This window comes from Ursus americanus, chromosome 29, assembly GCF_024610735.1.
Source record: "Ursus americanus isolate L20-20 chromosome 29, mUrsAme1.1.p, whole genome shotgun sequence".
Taxonomy (NCBI): domain Eukaryota; kingdom Metazoa; phylum Chordata; class Mammalia; order Carnivora; family Ursidae; genus Ursus; species Ursus americanus.
Window position 1 is genome coordinate 24836607 of NC_142155.1, and position 22571 is coordinate 24859177.

The 22571-nt window shown below is 41.7% G+C and overlaps 1 protein-coding gene across 2 annotated transcripts in view; it reads right to left on the bottom strand.

The window, feature by feature from the left end:
* The window catches only part of PAQR8 (progestin and adipoQ receptor family member 8), a 114128-nt gene that overhangs the window by 59521 nt on the left and 32036 nt on the right, over positions 1-22571 (bottom strand). Inside the window, exon 4 of one of the 2 annotated variants that reach the window (XM_087857016.1) lies at positions 16683-16871. The gene's annotated coding sequence lies outside the window, so the exon portion shown is untranslated. Of the gene's footprint in view, positions 1-4316; positions 4475-16682; positions 16872-22571 lie in introns of those variants that run through there. The other variant, XM_045802292.2, reaches the window with a different exon arrangement.

A 22571-nucleotide genomic window follows, 5' to 3' on the forward strand; every position in this document is an offset into this window, starting at 1 on the left:
AGAAGCAGGCTTCTGCTGAGTGGGGAGCCGGATGCGGGGCTCAATCCCAGGGACCTGGGATCATGCCCTGAGCTGAAGCCAAACGCTTAACGACTGAGCCACCCAGGCGCCCCTGCAAGCAGCATTTTAAAAAAGAATCAATAGGATAGAAAAGAAGGAAAGATAGTGTATTGTAAATAGTAAGGATAAGTATTGTTTTGTAAAATGTTTGTTTTAGTTATATTTGTGTACATATATGTTAGGTCATAATATAAAAAACACACATATTACATATATACTGTATACTATATATTGTATATAATTTGACTATTGTTTATGCTATAATATGCAATATAGTATATATAGTATTATAGTGTGCATAGTATATATAATTATATGCTATATAATTATATATGTACAATATAAGCATTTTTTACATTTGACCCTATCTATAAACATATATACACACAACTAAAACAACCATTTTACAAAACAATACTTACTCTTACCATGTACAATATACTTTTTTCTTTTATATATTATATATTTTATATATAATTTATAATATATAATTATTTGTCATAGAATACATAATTTATATAATTATATGTTACATAATTATATTCTATATAATAGTTCTTTTTAAAGTATATAATATTTCTTATTGCAGGAGATGGTAAAAGTGGAAAGTTTAAGAAACATCGTAATACAAGACGGTGAAAGGCAGGCCGGGGCTAGATTGTGAATGTCAGTCTCAGGAATTCTGGCTTAAAGCTGCCTTCCAGGAGGTGCTCTGAGGGTTTTTGAGGAGGGAAGTGACATAATCAGATACAGAGAAAGAACAGATTGAAGGGTGAGAGAGACCGACTGCTAGGCAGTAAACTAGGCAGGCGCTAGAAGGGCAGAAGAGTGTATTAGCTGGGATTCCTACAGGGCAAGAGATAGCAATTAAAATTAAACTTGATAAATAAGAGTTTATTCCTTGGCTGGCATAGGTAAGAAGAACGTGAGGTTATTTTACAGAACCAAATGATATGAGCTAAGGGAAACCAGTGCTTGGGGGCAGCATGGGACTCACTACTGCTCTGCCTCTCCTTCTCTCCATGAGTTTGGCCTCTTCCTTTGCGCACAGAGGCCCCTCTGAAAGTGGTGGTAAAGACAGCCTCTAGCAGCCTGGGATCCACTTCCTCCTCCAGTTTAGCAAGCCTGCTGGACTTTGTCCAGAACCTGGACATCAATCCCAGTGAATGATTCCAAAAGACCCTGTTCCCATTCCTTGTTCTGAACCTTCTGCGAGGTTTCAGTTAGAGTGCTCTTACCTGGGAGCTATGGAATACCCATTTACTAATAGTTTAAATAATGAGGATAATCTAATATTTTGATTACAAGAAGTTCCGAGTTGGTTAAGATAGTGGTTCAGTGATGTTAGTTGGGGTCTCAGGTGGCTTCTCTGCTATTCTCTTGACTTTCCCTTCAAAGGCAAGATGGTTACTGCATTTTCCAGAATCATCTTGTCACATAACAAAGTCCTAGGCAGAAAGAAGCAAGTCTTTGACTTGCATCCATATTTAGAGTGAGGAAATATCCTCTTAAGTTCCATTGGTTGTGATTGTGTCCTATGTACACATGTTCAGCCCATCGGTGCTGAGGCAAACGGAATAAACAAGATTGGTTAAGACCAATCAACCAATATCCCCTGGGGTTGGAGAGGTACCCATGGAGATATGAATGCCCAATATCTAAAATGCAATTAGTGTTCTGACAGAGAGAACAGTGGTGAGTAGACAAACAACTAGCATATCTACCAAGCAATGAGAATGAAACACTGTATTAGTTCTCTTTGGCTGCATAAAAATTTGCCACCAACTTAGATTAAAACAAGACACACTTCTTATCTCACAGTTTCTATAGGTCAGGAGTTTGAGGACAGTATAACTAGGTTCTCTGAAAGGCTGCAGTCAAGGTCAGACAGCACTAGGTTTTCATCTAGAGGCAAAACTGGGACAGGGTCTACTTCTAAGCTCACTCAGGTTATTGGCAGAATTTATTTTCTTGCTGTTGTAGGATGAGGTCCCTGACTCGTTGTTGGTGGGAGACTGCCTTCGGCAACTAGAGGCTGCCTCCAGTTTCCTACCAAGTGGGGACATACCTACCAACATAGCCACTTACTTCCTCAAACCAGCAAGAAAAATCTCTAGAGTAAGTTTTCTAGCAAGATGGATCTTATAAACATGGGAGTGACACTCCATCACCTTTGCCATAGTCTGTTGGGTAAAAGGAAGTCACACATCCTACCTACACTTACCTTTTTTCCATCTCTTTTTTTACCTTTAAATTAAAAAAAAAATTAAACTCTACCCTCAACACGGGGCTTGAACTCATCATAGCTCTGAGATCAAGAGTCACATGCTCTACCAACTGAACCAACTGTCACATATACATACACTTAAGAGAGGGGATCACACAGAGACATGAACACTAGAAAGTGGGACTCATGAAGGGTCACCCTAGCATCTGTCTGCTGCAGATACCATGAATAGCCAGGCCTTGGTCATATACCAGCTCAATTATCAGAAGATGGGGGATGGGAAAGCTTTCTGGAAAATTAAAGATACAGCTTCCAGTTCACATAAAAATGATAGAGACATTCTGAAAATAGATTGCTGAGATAGAGCAACCATTGAGTATGGTACAGGAAATGGAAGAGAGAAGCATGACTCAGGGCTTTAGAGCCAGTGACTGGAAAGAGGACAATTGTCATTATTGAATCTGGGGACTCAAGCAGAATGACAGAGAAGGGAGGAAGATGAAGAGATTATTTGAGGTTCCCGTAGGACGTGCACCTGGAGCTCAGGACAGAAGCTTGAGACATAGATTTGGATGTCATCAGCCTAGGAGTAGATGACATTGACAGCTGTGGGAATGGATGGTACGTTTGTGTATGTAGCAATAGGTGATCATGGCCACACACTCTCCTACTGAAAGCCTTTCACATTTCCAGTCAAACTCCTCAAGCTTGCAAGGTCCTTCATGGTTTTATTCTTGCTTACCTCTCTAGACTCTTGATAGACTTTTTCCTTAGGACACTATTTTACTTTTACAGGTCTCCAAAATGTCCTGTGCTCTGTATTTTCTCTGAGCCTTTTCTTGCCATTTTCCCACTGCACAAAACAATCTTCATCCCACTCTGCATCATTGCCTGGCTATGTATCCTTTGGGTTTCCATGCAGATTATGCTCTCTGGAAAGTCTTCCATCATTCCCTGAGACAGTGTTAAGTATTCCCTCTTTGTGCTTCCAGAGCAGGCTATAAAACCCCTTTCTGTAGTTCTAAGGGCACTATATTGTCTTTACTTCCTTCCTTGTTTCTTACTAGCTTACTGAAGGCAGAGATGGGTTTCACTCACAACAGTACCTCCAGTTCCTAGTACAGTCCTTGGCACACAGAAGATGCTCAATGAGCACTTTCTGAATAAATGAGGAGTGAATGTTAACATATTTCTCTCTTGGTTAAAATTTATTTACTTACAAGTATCAGAAAACTCAATCCAAAAAGGGATTAATGCTTAAGCAAAAGGGGGGACTTAATGAGTAAACAGAGAAGTCCTGATGTTATGTCATTTTAGGTGTGATTTGGTGCAGAGGCCCAAATGATATCACCAGGACTACTTTTCTTTCTCTATCCTTTGGCTTTACTTCCTCTGGCTTTGCTCTATTCGTAAGCTGTGTCTCCGCTGTGGTAGCAGGATGGCTGTGTTTGCCTCTGGTCTTATATCTTTATACTTTTAAGCCCAGTGGGAAAAAGTGCCTCACTCCCAGAAGCCTTAGCAGAAATCTCCTGGATGCTCAGTGATTCTGACAGGAGGTCTCCTGTCTACTGCTAAACCAATCACTGTTTGTCCAGGAGAGTGAAAGACCCTGCTTGGCCAGGCCTGGGTAACATGCTGTGCTCAGATCTGCTAGAGCTAGAAGTTGGGAAGGTATAGGCTCTCCAGATAGAAATCTTGGACTTGCCCTGGAATTTTGCAGAGCAGCTCCCCCAAAAAGCAAATTTCCATTAAAGCATGCCTATCATTCAAGGGATAGGGAGAATAAATATCCAGGAAAGAAATTCTAAGTAATTGCCTACGTTTTTGCCACGTAGGCAAAAACCTAAAAAGAATGTTTAATGTCATCAAAGGAAAGGAGACAATAGTTGTTTAATACCAACCACATGAGAGACACTTCTCATGCAATATCTCCACTAAATCATCACAATAACACTGATACATGGACTTTTAAAATTCTTGGTTGACAGAATCTCAGGATAAACTAAGTCTGAAAGGATATGTGACTCACCCAGGCCACTCAGCTAGTAAATGGTGTAGCTGGAACGGGATCTCTCTCTCTCCAGAAAAACAGGTTGTAACAGGAGTTCAGCAAGATGTCAAGTCCAGCAAGAGGGCCGAGATGAGTGAGCGCCATGTGAGGACAGAATCTTTGGAAATAGGAAGTCCCAGCAGACTCGTGATGTCTATTTCAGAAGAACTGTGAGAGCCACAGGAATTGAGAAACAAAGCGGTGGCTCCTCTTGCAGAAAGTTCGACAATGAGAAGAGGGAGAAAGGGGGCACCAATATATACCCTTTTAAATGTGTCTCCCCAGCCACAAAGTGCGCTCCTCAAAAGCAAAGACTTAATTTGTTTTTATGTCTCCAGCCTAGGAGAGGCCTTGCCCACACTGCCCATCGCTAAGTCTTTGGGATAAAGTGAGTAAATGACTGCATGAATGGGAAGAAAAAAACCAAACAAACTATATCCCAGGAGGAAAGGAAGATAGAGAAAGAAATGTAAAGATAGAATAGATTCGAACATGTTTCTAGGGAAAGTGCAAAGAGGTTGATAATGAGAGAAAAAGTTGATGAATGAAGCTAAGTCCCTGTCTGGTTCAAATCCCATGGAGGAATAAGCCTTACATAAAGGTTTCAATTTTTCTTTCCCCAAGGCAAGAGAGAGGGAGGAAAGTATAGGCTATGATCTTCAGAAAGTCTAGGGTAGAGGGGAGAAAAACCAAAAGCACTTTTATCTACTTCCCTCAGTGTTCACTGTGAAATAGTCAAGGTGCTTACTCTCTAACTCTGTTGAATGTACCTTCAAGGCGGTCCCAGTGTTTTAATTCGTGTCTCGCCCCAGAGTGCCAGGCATAGAATAGGAGCTAAAATAAATGCATAAACTTGGTGGGCCGAATTGAATAAAATTAAATGATCTTTTGTAACAATATGAGCACGGCCTACAGAAAGGACAGCCACAATATAATCCTGATTTGGTGGCTTGTGGGAGCTTCGTAGGGTGCTGTGGGAAGATGGAGGAAAGCAGTACAATGTGTACGTGTGATCTGCTCTACAGAATGTATTTGCTGGGTAAATACCTCCTTATCGTTTTCCTTTTCAATACAGGCTTACGCCCCACGTCTTCAGAACATCTGGGCTTGGGCAGTGATGACTAGGTTGAGCCTTTGTAATCACAGGTCTGTTTTGGAAAATTATAAGACCTGAAGTCTCAGAGGTTTAGAAGTCAGGAGTGATTTCCTAGCCTCCCATGGACCAGCACCAGCCCATCCCTCTTAGCAGATTGACTCAGCCCACACTGACACCCATTCAGTGGGCACAGTGCCTCTGCCCACATGCCCCTGCTCTCCACTCCCAAAGGGTCTATGACAGCAGCCAAGCGAGTAAAGCTGAGGGCTGGCAGGGGTGCCTCTGGCTGCAGAAGGTAGCCTGACCTTGAACTCTAACACAGCTTTAATTCTTCACCTTATAGAATGAGTTAACAGGGAGAATGGATGATTGATGATTAGAACAACAGTGAATGGAAAAATTAAAATGATCCACGGTGAAAAACTCACTCTCCTGGCTATGTTTAGTCTCTAATAGGAATAAGGATAAAGTCAATGGATGGGGTAGGGTGGAATAGGAGGTGGGGCGGGTGTATCAGGAGGCCCCATGGCCACCGGTAGGCACCTTTATGGCTGTATTCCTATGGGGAGGAACAAAGTAAGGGGGCTGCAGAGAATGGCATGTAATTCCACCTCTTTGCAGTAGTGGAGAGCCAAGAGTAGGGCCGGGCGAGGCAGGGAAGCAAGAGGAATTCACCTGTCCATCTCCAGGGATTTCTGGGCTTCCTATTTGTACAAGCAGGTGGTTTATCTCCATGTACTGTGCAGAAGGCCAAGTAGATTTAATATGTCCATTTGCTAAGGGATCTTTTTTTCTCTTTTAAGAATGGAGGTTCAGAGAACTGTTTTATGGAACTAACAGAGCTGGGGTTACAGCCTTCTTTTTTTTTTTTTTTTTTTTAAAGATTTTATTTATTTATTTGACAGAGACAGCCAGCGAGAGAGGGAACACAAGCAGGGGGAGTGGGAGAGGAAGAAGCAGGCTCCAAGCGTTGGAGCCTGATGTGGGGCTCGATCCCAGAACGCCGGGATCACGCCCTGAGCCGAAAGCAGACGCTTAAGGACTGTGCCACTCAGGCGCCCCGGCTTACAGCCTTCTTGAATAAATGATGTCAGAAGACAAATTCCTACATCTGGAGGGATTTGACTGCCATGCTGGATTTTCAGGCACAGTAAGGAGCATGAAATAATCTTCCTAATACCTGACTATAATACCTGACTCTTACCCTATAAATTGAGTCCAAATAAAATGGAAGAATCTCCTAAATCTCTTGCAACCTGGCTTCCTCCCCAACTATTCCACTGAAACTGGTCCAGCCAAGATTTCCTGTGACCTCCTGGCTGGATTATTTTACTTTACACTTGTATCTGTCTTGGCTGCTCCGCAGCCTTTAACTGCTGATCACTGGCCGAAACGCTCCCTTCCCCGGATTTTGGGGCAGCAGTCTTTCCTGGTTTTCATGCCATTTCTCTAGCCTCTCCTCCTCAGCCTCTCTCAATGGCTCCGATTTCTCCGACTGTATCTTGTCCTGGTTTAGGCACAAAGGGCGGAACACACCCTGGCTAGTTTAAGTAGAAAGGGTTAATTACAAGGTATTAATTGGCTTACAGAATCAGTGGGAGCGTTGAAGAAATAGCCTCCGGGCTCAGTTACAAGTTACGCAGGACCAGGTGGCCAAGGAGTCTGCCACAATCAGGAAGTGCCTGCTGAGCTGGGAAATTGCAGCTAGAGCGGCCCACCGGAGGGCCAGAGTTGCTACACTCCACACCAGCAAAATGGATACCTCCTGCCCTGCCTGGCCCCTCACGAATTCAGCTCTGAAACTAGAGTCTTATGTGAGTGCATCCAACTGGCAGAACCCAAATCACATCCTTGGAAACCCTCGCTGCAGGGAGTCTCAGAAACGTTTTTAGCTTTCCAACTTTGCAGCACAGGAAGGCGCACTGAAAGGAGATTGAAATAGACGTTGAGTCACACAGTCCCTTAAATTTCAGTGTTTTTCCGAGTTGTGTTCTTAGCCTAAGAACTATGTGCTAAGACTATCTCTCAGCAACTCATGGCTTCAACCACCACGTGGGGTGTCTCTAACCCCAAGCTCCAGACTTGAATGTCCAGCTGGCAGCTAGACAGCTCGACCCCCTCTGAAGTCCCATCCTCCCCTGTATCTTCTATATCAATGAATGGCATCACCATCTATCCGGTAATCCAAGCCAGAAATTGGGGATATTGCTCTGTCTCTCATCCGCCCTGTGCAAATGGCTGTTGAGGTATGCAATTGGCCTATATTTTCCAGTCTTCCTGCAATGAGATGGGGCCGTATGACTGCATCCTGGCCAATATAATCTGAACATACGTGATATGAACAAAGTCCAGGTGGAACCTGTGGAAACCTTTCATACATTATTTGTGTTCTCTTTCCACATCTGCCAACTGAATGGAGAGAACTTCAGGAACCCAGAGGAGGGTCGAACTGTAGATATAAGGAGCCTGGGTCCCTGAATGACTCAGTGGAGTTCTGCAACCCCCAGAATCAATCTGCATTGTACAAGATGGGTGTGGGGGGGGGCGGGAGGAGGTGCTGGTGGGGAGGTCATGAAAGTGTGCCGTTCAGATCTACTGCAGGGAATGGGGGACAAGATTTACTATGACCATAGCTGCTGCCACACTGGGCTTATCACCATGTTTGTGCCAAGGCTACATTTCCCATGGGCTGCTACCAGTGAAGGACTGAGCATGGTGAGTATAGAAATTCAGACCCATTCCTGCAAGTCATGGGGTTCCTCCAGCAGGTGATTCTGACTCCTGGAGTCCCCACTGGCCTGGATGAATTTTTTTGGATCTACAGTGAAGTCCAGGAATCTCCCTACTCAATCTTCCCTGCCGCTCTCTTTCAGTGGTGTCAGGTCTGTACTGAGGTCTGAAAGCTCTCCTCTCCTCCCTTGGCATCTTCCGATTTATCCTTCACAGGTGTTTCCCCCCAGTCAACCTCTTTCGTGACTAATCTCATCGGGGCATCTGCTTCTCAGCAGCCCTGAACTAACACAGGGGAGAAATAAACCTTTATCGTATCCTACCATAGAGACTTGGGGGTTGTTTGCTACCGTAGTTGGCATATACTCCAGTTAACCATCCAGTTTTGAATCTTTCTAAAAGTTAGTCTCTCTCCTCTTTGCAACAGTGTTCATTTAGGCCTCCTGAGCCAACTGCTCACCTTCCCGAGTGAGTCTCCTATGCCTGGTTGTGGTAAGCAACCCACGTGGTAAGCTTCAGAAACCACCCTGCTCATGGTGATCTTTCGACTATTCAGCACCACTTCTTAAACACTGTACAACACTGAATACATGCACTTTCACTTATCACAGCAATCTTACAAGAAAATTACTATTAGCTCTATTTTACGCAAAGGGAACTAAGATTCAGAGAAGGTAAATATCTGGCCCAATGCTATCTATCTCATAAGTAACAGAATTGGGATTTGAACCCAGATCTGTCTGTTACCAAACTTTGTGTTCTTTTCACTACCCCAGTGAATTGGGTTTAGACATTTTTTTCCTGCTTCAATATAGCACGACAAATGACATTCATGTGCATACCCCCTCCCTTGAGTTGATCTAAGTTCTGACACAAATTTACCCAGAAAGTGAAGCAAATAGGCCACAGACTACTCAGGGAAGAGGTATATTAATAAAAATATTCTAAATATGTAAGTAAGTGGAATATCCACTTAATGATACTGATGTTCTATGCATGTTCTCTTCATTTTCATTTTCTCCACTTCTTCTTCTTCTTTTTTTTTTTTTAATAGGCTTTCAGGGCTTGAATTCACAACCCTGAGATCAAGACCTGAGCTGAGATCAAGAGTCAGGCATCTGACTGAGCCATCCAGGCACCCCCATTTTCTCTCCTTTTAAAACTAAAAACATAATAATGGGAAAAATAAAAATAAAGTGGAAATAAATATACGATTGTAAACAAACAATACTTAAACTCCCCTGGTATTAGAGGTTATATCAAGAGCCTCTGTGAAGGCTGGAACAGGGATAAGCTGGTAGGGGAGTTAGGCATGCTATTCCCACACCTCTGGAGATAACACTGTTCAAAATGTATTTATTTTATTTTATTTTATTTTATTTTATTTTATTTTACTTTATTTTAGAGTTTACTTTTTTGAGATAGAGAGAGAGAAAGAGAGAGCACGAGTGGGGGGCAGAGGGACAAGCAGACTCTCCGCTGAGCAGGAAGCCCGATGCGGGACTCGATCCCAGGACCCCGGGATCATGACCTGAGCCGAAGGGAGATGCTTAACCAACTGAGCCACCCAGGTGCCTCTCAAAATAATATTTAAAACTAAGTGGCTCAGAGTGTGTTACATAAACACATAGCCAAGTATCTATTTTATTAAAAACAAGTCGTTTATAATATCAATTCTTTATTATTATTTCCAAATTTTAAATGCAGCTGACATAGAAGCAATCTCTATGCATGGGTGTGAGGACCCTCACACCTCACCATGCTACACGCAAATCTGATTATGTCGTGACTGCTAAATAGCTTTCAGAGGCTCTACATCTTATTGCGGGTAAGGAGTAAATTCCTCAATCAGCATCCCAGGCCCTCTGCGAACTGGCCCTTGTTTCACCTCTTGAGACCATCTCCTTATCTACCCTCCACACCAGCCCTAGTAAACCAGTGATGAGCTCACCAACCCACCATGCTTCCGCCTGCCTCTCCGTCTTTGCAAATGCTATCCTTTCTGGAGGGAACATCTTTCTCCCACTCTTGTCTTCTGAAAACGCCAAGAATTTCCCAATATGCAGTTTATGCACCACTGTTTCCAAAAAGCTCTCCCTGAAATCACTCTCAGCCATACCCAACTCTCAGGCTGAATCAGCTGCCCTCCCTGCCACCACCCTCCCCTCCACTCCCCTCCCCTTTCTTCCCTGAGGTTCCTACAGCACCCTCTGTCCTGGTGGACTACTGTAATTGCCTAATTACATAGCCCTTGTCCCCATGAACTGACTTCATTCTTAAAGTTGGACATTGATTTTAAGTAAATACATTACTCCAAAATAGTAAGTGCTTAGCAAACAAATGCTTGTTAAATGAATGAGTGACTAACAGAGGAAGGGAGGAATGAATAAAAATGTTGGCTTCTCTAGTATACAATTTACGTATGCTTTATGTAATTTATAAGGATGAATCACTTGTCAATATAAAAAAATGGAGTTTGTATCCTGTCATGGGCCTCTAAGTGTATTACTGGCTTAGCTAAAATTTGGGGGTCAGAATTTTAGAAACTGAGAGTTAGGGAAGGAAACTAATTAAGTGGCTATTAATGGACTTACTGAGGAGTCCATGAACTCACTGAAATAATATGTAAAATTGTGTTCATGTGTCTATGCGCAAGTCTGCACTCACATTTATGTGTTCTCCCCTATCAGGCAGGTCGACAAGCTGCTTTGAAAGGACAAGTGGAAAGCAGCCAGATCTATTCCAGACAAAGCACCATGGAAACACTCTGATGGGCAATGAGAGGATGAGAAGGGGATAGACCATCGTAAGAATAATGAGATGGCAGTTCCAAAGAAGGGGTAATTTGTACATTTAAATTTATGATTGGGTTTTTATCTGGTGAAGTGTTTCACCATCAAATATCGCATTGAAAATATCGTGTATTTACCAATTCCAGTGGGACAGGTCAAATTTTACACCCCTCCCCCTGCACCTCTGTTCATGAGTCTGCGTCTGTCCTTTGCATGCAGTTGAAGGTAATGAGGACAGGAGAACTGATAAGTGCAGAGAAAGACAAAATTGATTTACACACATGAAACTGATTTGTGTATACACCCATGAACGAAAGGACTAAATCCAGAGGTGGAGGCAAGGGTCTTCTGGAGTTTTACCAGCAGAAGAAAGGAGAGATTCAGAAAGCAGCAGCTTGAAGACACGAAACCTAGGAATGAGATGTCCTCACAGAATTCTTAGCAAGTATAATTTTTTTTTAGGAAGTGTGCCCTTGCCACATTTTCATGAGGCTTCAGTAAAGACACAAACTGTTTTTCAAGGTCTTAGGCATCAGATTTATGCTTGTTTTTAGTGTGGGTGCCACATGGTAATAGGCCTCCACGCAAGCCTCGATTTATTTGTTCAGGTTACATAGGTTTGCCTGCCCATTCTGCTGCGAAGCAGCCAGAAGTCTACACCTGACATGCCTCTTTTGGGTATGGGTTGGGTAAGTTGGGGGATGGTGAGTCATGAGAGGCTAATTGACCCCCCTATCAGTAGTTTCACTGACCAAGCTGCTCCCAAGCTTCTATTTGTTTTGTGGGATGTCTGGGCCATTCTTCAGGAGGGGAAACCTGTCCCAGCACAAACCACTAGATTTCTGGAAGAAAGCACAGAAAAGATGATACTATTTTCTCCTGGGCATTTTTTAAATGACTTGATTTTTTTTTTTTTTTTGGCTGTTAAAATATAATTCGTTGTAACAACTTAAAAAACATGACAGTGGACATGGTAGTATGCAGCCCTAATCTAGACCCTTCTTTCAGGTCTGTTTTCCTTTAGCTAGCTGCAGGTGGATGGATGGATGGGCAGATCCCAGCTAACCTCCTCCGTCCTTTGCTGAAATGAATAGCTTCATCCAAAATTATTTCCCTTTCTCAGGGGCAGCCCACACCCAATGACTGGTCAACTTCCCCAACGTGAGGGCCACTCTTCAGGGCCATCCCAGTTCCAGAGATTCTTTCAGAATTTGCAGAGGCCTACGTGTGACAGACTCACAGCTGAACTTATCTGCTCAATCCTACTTCTTTACACTCCCACAGATGTTGATCCAAGAGTGCCCTCCAAAAACTTACTGCATGCTTCTCACCACCACAGACTGCCTCGCTGGAAACCTAGCTTGTAACAGTTGATGGGGGGAGTGGTGCAAGAAAGCAGATGTTCAATCTGGGTCACCCACCAGTTATCTAGAAATAAGGACCCCCATCATGAGTTGTTGGTAGAGTATGGATAGAGCCAGGCCCACAGTAGCAGTGTGACTGTTGACAGTTTCTGGAATGGCATACTTTTCTGGAAGGGAATGCATTGGTTGGGGCAATGGAACCAGTATTTGATAAGCATGAGGAAATTGGTAATTACAAGGGCAAAAAACGCTCTGGAGAAAGACAAGGAAAGGCTGAGTGCGATTAATCAGCAATTAAAGGCTAAACATAACACAATTTAAAAAAGAAATTATGTATAAAAATAATGAGAAAAAGATTGCAAAAATAAAAATTAAAAAAAAATTTAAAAAATAATGGCTAAACATAAAAGTCACAGGGCCTCCTTGCAAAGTACAATGAGACTCGCATCTCCAATAGCTGGAGGGCAGATAAAAATGAAGATCAGGCTCAGATCTAAGCATAAACTTAGCAGAGCTCCAGAAAACCTTCAGTTCTCAGTGGCGGGTCTGCTACTCTTAGGTCCAAGTTCTAATTGGGAAAGAGTGGGACCCTGCTAAATGGAAGGTAGATAGTTGGGTTGATGTGATGGAAATCTTGAATCTGCATATTCCCCTGAAGCCTCTAGGTGTGCAAAAAGGACCTACTCCTCCCTGTCAAAGGCTGGTACTCATTCCCCCCTTAAGGATGGTACTTAGGCTTCTGACTTGCAAGACAACCTGTGTTACCATCAGAATCTGCCACCATTTCCCTTCTTGCCACTAGACCCATCATAACCCATTATAGTACAAAACATAACCCATTAAGTCATAGCAAATGTAGTTAGGGATGCACTGGGTCTGCAAGAGGAAGAAAGGAACTATACCCTGAAGGAGTTGCAGGATCTGACCAATATGTACAGAGCTAAGAGAGGATGTACAGGATTGGAGTCTGAGGGTGTGGAATCAAGGGAAAGTAGAATATTAAGTTGGCTAAGGGAGTGTCGATTGATATGGGAGCAGTCTCCTAGGCTATATAGGATTATAAGGCATTGGCAGGGACCCCAGCATACACTGCTAGGACGGCTCTTAGATACTTGGAGAAAGTGATGCTCATACTCAATGAGGAATAAATGTCAGAACCTTTCTTGCAGACCATGGAAAAAGGAACCAAATGTCTTATAGAAGGAAGCATGCTTGAGTGGATTTATTATGTGAGGTTGAAAACTCTGCCAGATGACTATTTTCCGACATTCCCTGGTAAGAGGGACATCAGATTCACTGAGGAACTCACTGGTGGCTCTCCTTTATAGTCCAGAGCTTGTGGTTAGAGATGTCATTACAGAACTGGGCTCCTTGATAATGATGGCGATGACAATAACCTGAAATATTAGAGGCAGTGGCAGTGCTTAACCTTTAGAAGCAAAATGGGTTCAATTATTATAGTGAGAGGCAAGGTTGCAGAGGCAGCAAGAGGAGCCTGATCCCAGAAAGCTATGGAGTTGGTTAACAGAAAACAGTATATCCTTATGGGCAAGATGGATAGACAACCAACAAGAATATTGTTCAATCTACCCAAGCAAAATAATCAAGGATGAATGATCAAGAGGCTGAGGGCAGCAATACTAATAAAAACTCATGATCCTTTGCCCAGCTTCCATATCTGGGTTATTTTATACACCCAGAACTCTTAACTGAACCACAGAACACACTAAACTCTAAGTAGACAGAATGGCTCAGCCAGTTGACATCAGCTAGGCTTTGTGTTGTACCTCACTGTTGGCACAACAAAGTAGCCATGGTGGCAGGAATGGTAGATACATATGGACTCAACAGCATGGGCTCCCACCCACCAAGACTGCTGAAGCTACTGCCACTACCAAATTTCCAATCTTCCAGCAATAGAAACCAATCCTATTTTCCTAAAGAGCATCATCACTTAGGGGAGATCAACAAGCCATTTGGTGTCAAGTTGACTTCACTGGACTTCTTCCACCCTGGAAGGGGCAATAATTTATCTGGACTGAAATCAATAAATATTCCAGCTACTAGTTTGTCTTTCCTGTTTACAGGCTCCTAGACAACACCATTATCCAAGGGCTCATAGAATATTTGATCCACTAATAGGGGGTTCTACAAAAGATCACACTGGAATAGGTGAGGTATAGTAGTGAGTATATGATCATAGGATCCACTGGCCTTATCCCATCCCATACTGCATCACACAGATAAAGCAATGGAATGACTTGTTGAGGTGCAACTGAGAGACTGGACTGGAGGTGATACCTTACAGTATATACCTTAAATCAACAGCCATTATACGCTGTGTTGTCCCTAATGGTTAGAGTACATAGGTCTAAGAACCACGGGGTAGAAGTAGAAGTGTGCCTGCTTACCCACACTCCCAGAGGTCCACTGGGGGAATTTCTGCTCTTGTTCCTGCAACTTTGGCCTTTGTGAATTTAGAGAGCTTAGCTCCCAGGGAGAGGGTGTTCCACCAGGGTGCACAGCAAGAATCTTATTCAAGTTCAAGTTTTGTCTGCTGCCTAGTCACTTCAGGTTCCTCATGCCAAGAAATCAGCAGGCATAGAAAGAAGTCAGTTGCCTTAGGGGGAAATTGACCCTAAACATCTGGAGGAGAGAGGGGGGCATGGAATAATATATTTGACCCCAATACATTGGCGACCACTTGGTACTTTCTTGAAGCAGCCTTAGCCTGAGAAGGGCAAGGTGACCGGAAGATCAAGCTCCTAAGGTACAAGAGTCTGGATCATGCTACTTAGAAAAACTATCTAACCCAGAAAAACTGCTAGCTAAGGGTGAGTGAACTTTATCACAGACAGTAGAAGATGGAGTTAATGAGTGCTAGGTGGGACCGTGAGACCAGGTGCAGTGGAGAAGATGAGTTTTTTCCATTAATCTTCCTCTAAGTTTCCCTCAGGGAAGGATACTCACTAGGTTCATTCAAAATCACTCCTTCCCAAGGCCAGTCCAGCTTCAGAATTTCTCCTGGGATTGCAACGAATCCAAGTTTTTCTCCACCCACTCCTGCTGCCATCATTCCACGTTACCCACCCATCCCCACGTGCTGGTCACGAGGATCAAGGGTTAGAAACCTCTTGCATTCAAATCTCCATCTCAGACTGCTTTCTGGGGAACTTAACTTGTGGCAGTTTTTAATTGTATCAGTTCCTAATACATCTATTTTTTTTCTGTGTTCCTCCCTAGTTGATACATATTTTTGCAGGATGGGTGGGGGCTTGATTATTATCTTTGTGTACATGTACTTTTGTGTTTATTAACTTAACATTATCATAATGCACTCTTTCCACATATTATTACATAGTCTTCATAAATCTCATTTTATGTCGATATAACATTCCCTTCAGTTGATGTAGCATAATTTTTAAAAACCATCCTTCCGGGGTGCCTAAGTGGCTCAGTCAGTTAATCATCTCCCAGGGTTCTGGTATCGAGTCCCATATCAGGATCCTTGCTCAGTGGGGAGCCTGCTTCTCCCTCTCCCTCTGCCTGTCACTCCTCCTGCTTGTGCTCACGCACACTCTCTCTCTGTCAAATAAATAAATAAATAAAATTTTTTAAAAAACCCCAAAACTGTTCTTCTATTGTGGTCATTTAGGTTTATTTATAGAGTACATCTTATATAAAATTAATATCTCCCTTCAGATGATTGTCTTCTTCAATTGAATTAACTCCTTACATAAGTCCCGAGTAGTAAGATGATGGAGTAAAAGGGAGTGAACAACTATTTTTAGGTCTCTTTGTATCTGTTACCAAATTGCTCTCCAAAACAATTATAGCATTTATACTGCTGCATCAAGGAGCATTTCAGCACAATCTTCTGTCACTAGAAATTATTACCATAGAATTTGTTGGTAGTTTAATAAATGTAAAATAGTACTTGTGTCTTTTCTGCAAATTCTGGCTGAGATTTTATGCTTTATTGTTACTGTAATTTCCTTTTGTGTGTTACTGTTCCTAGGAATGCTGACAACATTTTTGTAAACTAGAAGGCACTCACCGCCATCGCCAAATAGAAGAGAACTGAAAGGTTTTCTGATGAGTAAAATTCAACATGGGAATCTGCTGGAAAGAACACTGGACTTGGAATCAGTGCATATAACCTCAAGTTCTGGCTGAGTTCTGTTAGTACTTGTATTATTCTGAAAATATTTTAGACCACCAAAAAAATTGAGAGACCTCAGAGTAGACCAGATCCTATTTTGCTTTTCTATTTTTGTAATGATGTTTAAAAATGATAGATACCAAATATAGACACTGTTCAGAAGGCTTTCAGTCTCCGGCCATGCTCTCCAGAATTACTCACCTTACATCTGCCCTACCCCTGGAGGTTGGGGTCTTCAATTCCCAGGCTGTCCAGGGTATTGGAGCTGACCAGCATGGCTCACTTAGTTTCAGGCAGTCGATGTTTGGTGATACAGAGGTTATCAGTCTTCTGAAGCAGACACGTGGTTGGCAGAACAGAGAACTAGGCCAAGGAGAGAGGTGTTCAGACCTAAAAAACATTATTTTATGTTCCATGGTTTAAAAAAGTTGAAGAGAAATGGGCTAGTTGACATTAACAGACACTTTGTAAATGATAGTTATTTTTACTTGTTTAGGATTATTAGGTTTTGGTTTGTGGTTATTGGATTATTTTTTTTTTTTAATTTTTCAACAGACACTTATTGAGGTACTAAGCTAAGTGCCAGGGACATAAAAGTGAATAACACAGTCCTTGCCCTCAAGGAAGATCATAATTTACAATGGAGACAGCCACTTACAAGATTATAACTACCATATGTAATTATAACTGTAAGAGTGTGGTAACCACAGCCGTAGAAGTATACATAGTGGCTCTCTTTTCCTGTTGTGAAGGATGTGTTTCAGAGTTTTAGTGTTTTAAAATATCTTGTACTTTTGCTTATTAAGTAGAATAAAGAGATTAGAGGCTGAAAAATTAGAAAAGAGGAAGCAAAAATGTCATGATTTGGAAGTGATAAAACTGCATATCTGAAACCCCCAAGAGTATCAGCTACAAATTACCATAAACTGTAAAATAATATAGTAAGATGGTTGCATTCAAAATTAATATACAGAAATAATTAATCTTCACATAGACAAACAACTAGTCAGGAATACACAGGAAAGACCCCATTTATAAAAAAAATTTAAGGATAAAATAGCCACATATAAATTAAACAGTAATAGATGCGTAATACCTATAGAAAGAAAATTTTAGAACACCAGTAAGGAACCCAAAAGATAATTTGAACAAAATGAAAGTCAAAATATATTCTTGGAGAGGATGATGACTCAACATCATAGATATGTCTGTTTTCTCTAAATTAATCTATAAATTTAATCCAGTCATCCTCTCCCACCCAAATTTAATTAGTAAGCTGATCTAAACTTTATACAGAAAGATAAGCAAGAATATTTAGGAAAATTTTGAAGGTAATGAGAAGGGACTACTAGCCCTAGCATATATTCAAACATATTATAAAAACTATATTTTTTAAAACAGTATACTGCTGATGTATGAAAAAATAGATCAATGGAGCAGAAGGGAGAAGTCCAGGAATGGACCCAAACATATGGGATTTTGTATATAGTAAAGTTAGCAAAGAGATGCATTAGTTCCTACATGGTGTTAGGAAGGCAGTGTAGTGGATGCTGTAGTGTGCCATCCATACTCCTGCTTCAGGACCGAGGCACCAATTCCCACAGCTGCTGGGAGTGCTGTTCACTGAGGCTCCTGGCTGGCTCCCTCTGCAGGAGTTGATCTCAGCTGAAGGGAGCTGCCACATCTAAAAGCATACAGAAGGGGGAGTGAACCACGAGAGACTATGGACTCTGGGAAACAAACCAAGGGTTTCAGAGGTGAGGGGGGTGGGGGAATGGGATAGGCTGGTGATGGGTATTAAGGAGGGCACGTATTGCATGGAGCACTGGGTGTTATACGCAAACAATGAATCATGGAACACTACATCAAAAACTAAGGATGTACTGTATGGTGACGAACGTAACATAATAAAAAATTAAAAATAAATAAAAAATAAATAAAAGCATACCCTAGGGTCAGTAATTTCCAAGGACTGGTTGATGCAGGAGTACAAATGCCTGGACCTCTTCACTCAATTTAAGACGATTCTGCAAAGCCATTCCAGGGCCAGAGCTCATGCAATCGGATAAAGCTTTGTTGCCACTGCATTTCAATTCAACTTCTCCCTCTGCCCAATTCACTTCCTTCATTCCTTATAGGTATGATTCCTGAGAGTACTCCCCAACAAACTTCTTGCATTCAAATCTCTGTCCCAAAATCTGTCTCTTGGGGAACCTGATCTTCAAAATGACTTTCTTCTCTGGATGCAAAACTTGCAAATTCAACTAGAATAAATTTCAGCTGAATCAAAACTTCAAAGGTAAAATTAAAAAAAAATGTAAACTATCAATGTGGTAGAAGAAACTAGAAACGAATCTTTATACTTCCATTAGCATAAATATTAGAACCTATTTAAAAAACATAGATTTTTTCCACATTAAAATAAAACTGTGATGAATGGATAAACAAAATGTGGCATATGCGTACAATGGAATATTATTTAGCTTTAAAAAGGAAGGAAATTCTGCCTCATGCTACAATATAGATGAAACTTGAAGGCATTATGCTAAATGAAATAAGCCAGTCACAAAAGGACAAATACCATCTGATTCCACTTATATGAGATCCCTAGAGTAGTTAGATTCACAGAAACATAAAGTGGAAATAGTGGTTACCAGGGTCGGGGGTGGGGGAAGTGGGGAGAGAGAAAAAGGGACTTGTTATTAAATGGGTACAGAGTTTCTATTTAGGATTTCTGTTCTGGAAATGGATAATGGTGATGGTTGTACAATACGGTGCCTGTACTGGATGCCACTGAATTGTATACTTAAAAATGGTTAAGATGATATATTTTATGTTCCATATATTTTGCCACAATGAAAAAATAAATAAATAAAATTCTGTTTCACCCACCAAAGTGAAAAGAAACAAAATATGTGCAACTTCTATCAGAACAAAGGGTTAATTGTCCTATGAAGAAATAGGGAAAAGACCCAAGTACAATAGAAAAATGGGGGAAATGACAGGAACAGAGAGTTCACAAAAGAAAAAAAAATTGGCTTTTAGATACATAAAAATGTGCTCAACTTCACTCCTAAAAAGAGAAATTCAATTCACATCACATTGAGATACTACCTTACACCTGTTAGGTTAGCTAAGATTAAAAGACAGCTGAGATTCCAAGAGCCAATGAGTGTATGAGGAAATATGCATGTCTTGTCACCCCATAGAAGGAACAATGGCAATACTGATTCGAATTATAAAAACATATCCCTTTGACTCAGAAATTGTACTCCCAGAAATTTATTCTACAGACATACTGTACTTACAACTTATAAGATTACAAGATGACACACTGCAGTGTTTTCTTGTAATAATAAAAGCTTGAAAACAATCTGAAAGCCCATCAATAGAAAATTTGTTAAAACCTTTTTAAAAAGGAAAGCAATCCAACGAAGAATATGTGTCAGGGGATTTGTGAAGGGTTCCACCTTCTCCAGGTGGGTAAGTGAGTCTCCAAGAAGCTTCAGACAATATTTGGGTAAATAGATGAAGGTAGTAATCAGAACTATGACTGATGTGATCACTGGTTGGCCCAGGAACTTTGAGTCTTTTCTGTTCCCCAGGTGAACCAATGGCTAGAGGAGCATTTCTAAAAGAAATATAGGAATTTAATGGTTAGGACTGGGGACAAAATGCAAAGACAGGCCTGTTGAGTCTGAAAAGAGTTCCAGTGGTCCACACAAAGACTTACACATAAATATTTATAGAAGCATTATTCCTAATAGCCCCAAATTAAAAACTACCTAAATGTTCATCAAAGTTTGTGAATGGATAAACCATGGAATATCCATACAATGAAAAAACTACTCAGCATTAAAAAGGATCAAATTACAGATGAATCTCAAAGAACTTATGCTCAGTGAAAGAAGGCAGACACAAGGAAACACATGGTATATGATTCCATTTATATGAAATATCTGTAAAGAACCAAGCCATAGAGACAGAAATTATCTATGTGGTTCCCCAGGGTGGGGAGCAGGGAATTAACAACAAATTTGCATGAAGGATCTTATTGGGATGATAAAAATGTTCCAAAGTGTGTTTATGCTGATGGTTTACACTATTTGATACATTTACTTTAAAAATCGCCAGATTGTATTCTTAGTATGCACAATGCCTCAGTAAAATTATTTTGAAAAAGTTCCCTGGGAAGATGGTGTCCACTCTGGTGGCTTGCATACCTCTAGAGGCTCAGTTGAGGCCCTTTCCTCACTCTTCTACCTTGCGGTTTGCTTTTTGTTGGCTAGAATCAGCCTGAACAAGAACTGGTGGGTCACTAGAAAGGGTCAGGGAAGAGGGTGGGCCTTCTCTGGAGTGTTGGGAGACTTTCTTGCTTTCAAAAGAGAAAATAGGAAAGGATAGGGTTAGTGCAGAATTGCCTGAATTGGGTAGGGAATCTCAGGAGCTTAGAAGGAAGACACTTTCTCAGCCAGAACTCAGGGCTGGAGCAATGCACACAGGAACTGAGGGCCCAGAGGGAAGTGTAAACCCAAGCTGAGGCCAGAGGAGAGCACTCTGCCAGATAAGCAAGGAAATGGATTCCCGATATGGCTTGGGGTTGGTGAAGTTTCTAGTCTGGATGGGTCTCCCTCTGGTGTGGTGGAGGGAACAGCTCTGGTCCTGAGCCTGTGGGGGTAATGCTGCGCTAAGCAGTTCTACTAGTGGCATATGCCACTTAGGAGACACAAATTCAGAGTGGATGGAGCAGAAGATGCATAGAGTTCTCTTTAGTTTGATAATTTCATTATTCTGTGGCTGATTCTGTGAGGTTCCAGTAAGAACACAGAGGCTCACCAGGGAGTCATTCTAATATTTACACTCCCAGGGCACTGCCATGGAACTAAGTGGCAGGTAAGAGAGAGATGTGAAGGGGAGTGGATGATGTTGAGAGACATCAAGAAAAGTGCTAAGAAGGAAAGAAAGGCCAGGATCCCATGGGAAGGGCACAGTGTGTGGCACGGGAGTTGGGGACCCTGGCTTTGCCATCACAGATTGGATTCTAGACCAGGCTACTTCTCACTATTACGTGCTTGTCCTTGAAGAAGTTGCACAACGTTTCAGATCTTCAGCATCCTCACTTGTGAAATGGAGACATGGCAGTGCCTTCCACCCAGAATTCCCACAGGGATGAAAGGATGTAAAGCATCTAAGTGCTTGGCACAATCCCAGGCACGTATAGTGTCTGCTCATTAAGTGTTAGAAAGTTATATTATTATTACTGTTCTCTCTTCTTGTCTTAAAAGTACTGAGTAGGGATGTAATGTACAGTATGGTGACTACAGTAAATCCGGTACTGCATATTTCAAAGTTGCTAAGAGAGTGGATCTTAAAAGCTCTCATCATAAGAAAAAAAAATTTGTGACTATGTGTGGTGATGGGTGTTAACGAGACTTACTGTGGTGATCGTTTGGCAATGTATACAAATATTGAATCATTATGTTGTACACCTGAAACTAATTGAACATTACGTATGTCAATTATACCTCAGTTAAAAAAATAAGCAGTGTTATGAAGAGGCCCATGTGGTGAGCAGCTGACACCCCTTGCCTATAGCCAGCACCCATTTGCTATCCATATGAGCAGGTCACCTTGAGAGCAGATCTTTCAACCCAACTCAAGTCTTCTGATGGCAACAGCTCTAGGCAATAGCTTGACAGCAACCCCATGACAGACTTTAAACCAGAACCACCAGCTAAGCTTCTTCTGCGCTCCCGACCCATAGACATTTTGAAATAACAAATATTTATTTTTTAGGCAAAAAAACCCCCCAAAACCAAAAAACAAACCACAAAACAAAACAAAACAAAACGACCACAAAAACAGTAGTGAGATCATGCATCAGTGAGGCATCTCCTCTTTCACAAGCATCAAGTAACAGTCAAAGCACACTTCCGGGTGGGGTCGGCATTCCTGGTGGGTATACTAAAGACCCTGCCTATTTCTCACCCTGTCTCTCTAACCCTGAAACCAATCAAAGTGAGACATCTTGCTGACTTAGAACAACCATCTGCAGAGGGGACAAAGGTGCTTTCTGCTCTGGTCAGAGGA